Here is a 2,156-nt window from a genome sequence, read left to right as displayed (position 1 = left end):
GTAGCAAATTGGATGCAGGTTGTAACTAACGAGCCCTGACTGGGTTATTTCCAGGGCTGTGCTTTAAAATAATATTATTTTGTGATTCTTTTGACTCAATCCACTTTGGGTACCACCGGTGTCAGTCTTCAAAAAAATATATATATTTGCTTGATACAAAAACATATTTCCTTGCATATTAATCTGAGATATTCCAGTGTAATTATTATGGCTAATGAATAATCTGCATATTTACCCTAAACCTGCCTGTAACTGTCCTCGGATCCTTGAAAGACTTTAAGAACATACCACTGGTACAAAAATAACTTTCTTTATTGGTAACATCATCAGGATAGGGAATCAGGAACAAAGATGATGAATTTTAGCAATATTGGTGCGATATAAGTGCAGTAAGTATGCGTAGAATGCGTAGAATGTGTAGAATGTGTAGAATGTGGTAGAACTAGGGGCAAACATACAAAAAGAGCATTCAGTATATATTCTAACATATAATCACTAACATTGTCATTAGCAGCATTAATCAGTACACATAAACAAAGATAGTTCACCTATTTTCGCCTCATAGGATCTTAAGGGCAGTTTCTCTACTCTGGCATGCTCTCTGAAGATTCTGTCTCTAAGATGGCTGCTAGCATGTCTGGCTAGATTCTAGAAGATCTCAGAGTGAGGCTGGGTTCTGATTGGACTAGACTGTCAGGTGGCTGGAGTACTCAAATTAACCCTGTAATGTCCTGTGCCTAGCTGGCTATATTATAGCTGCTGGCTGTTACTTTACACACAAATAAACTTTAACAGCAGGAATAACTTTTCTGCTTGCCATACAACAGAGCGTATAGAGGTATATATTGTTCTGTACTGCAAACTAGCGCTAAGTTGCTATAAACTTCTCTTATATTAGCAGTCACAATTAATTATGCAGTTCAAATGTTAGATTGGCTTGGGCGGGCAGCTACACTCCCACCAAATTACCTTTAATTTATGCATTCATTGTTGAGTTGGGTTGCATAAATTAAGGGGATTTTATTTCTTCCTTCTTGTTATGCATTTGAGAATGTTCTTTATCATTCTCAACAAGAACAACCAATTTTTGGATAGGACGTTCTAGAATGAGTGGAGTGGTGAGACGTTCTCCTCTCTTACTTAATTTGGAATTTCCCATCTGTAATTTCACTCTTCTCACCAATCCATCATTGTCTTTCTGGACTTCAAGAACTTTAGCGATTCTCCATCGATTTCTGGGTATGTCCTCTTCTTTGACGATCACTATGTCGTTTATTTGAACATTTCTCCTAGGAGTATGCCATTTTTGTCTGAGAGTTAAGACTTGAATGACCTTCACTTCAGGATCGCACATTGATAGCTCTAGGCAATCTTTGTTGGATACTATTTCCCTTTCCCATAGGAACTTTGGGCCTGTAAATCAATTTGAGTCCTTCATTTCTGAAACTTTAAGACCTCTTGAAGCATGATCAGCTGGATTCCTTTCTGACTCAATGTAGTACCACCGGTCTGGATCAGTGATTTCTCTAATTCTTTGAACTCTGTTTGCCACAAAGACATGGAATCTTCGAGCTTCATTATTTATGTAGCCTAGAAACACCTGTGAGTCTGTCCAAAAGTACTCTTCATCTACCTTGAACTCTAATTCGTCTCTCAGGAACTTGCTCACTGAAGCAGAAACTACAGCAGCTGCTAGTTCCAGTCTTGGTATTGTGAGAACATTGGTAGGTGCAACTCTGGTCTTGGCCATGACAAGGGAGCAATGTACCTTTTCATCTCTTATCACCCTGATGTAGGAACATTGGCCATAACCGTAACTACTAGCGTCTAAGAAGTGATGCAGTTCGATTCTCTCATACTTTCCAAAGTTGTAGGGTGCAAAGCACCTTAGTATTCTGACTCCTTGCAGATCTTGTAAATCCTTAATCCAACTCTCCCACCTTGGCCTCAGGAAATCTCTATCTTCCTCTTTCACATGAAACCTGTGGAACATCTTTTCAATGTCACACATGACAGCAATGGGGTATTTCCGAAATCTACCGAGAACTCCAGATAGCATATTCGTGAGGTCTGGTCCCGTTAACAGATAATCGTTCAATGCAACACCATCATACCTTGCTGAGCAATCAAACACCACTCTTATCTTGTCTGGTTTC

At 39.2% G+C, this 2,156-nt stretch overlaps 1 long non-coding RNA gene across 1 annotated transcript; it reads right to left on the bottom strand.

Annotated features, from left to right (window-relative positions):
- Positions 1-294: 294 nt before the first annotated feature.
- On the bottom strand, positions 295-628 carry LOC121399298. Its single transcript, XR_005964889.1, has 2 exons — positions 549-628; positions 295-442 (listed from the first exon to the last, which is right to left on the bottom strand). It is a non-coding gene; the product is annotated as an uncharacterized LOC121399298 (long non-coding RNA).
- Positions 629-2,156: the final 1,528 nt, after the last annotated feature.

The sequence above is a fragment of the Xenopus laevis genome, chromosome 1S (assembly GCF_017654675.1).
Source record: "Xenopus laevis strain J_2021 chromosome 1S, Xenopus_laevis_v10.1, whole genome shotgun sequence".
Classification (NCBI taxonomy): domain Eukaryota; kingdom Metazoa; phylum Chordata; class Amphibia; order Anura; family Pipidae; genus Xenopus; species Xenopus laevis.
Note: the sequence above shows the minus strand (reverse complement) of the source record. Positions and strands in the feature narration are given on the sequence as shown.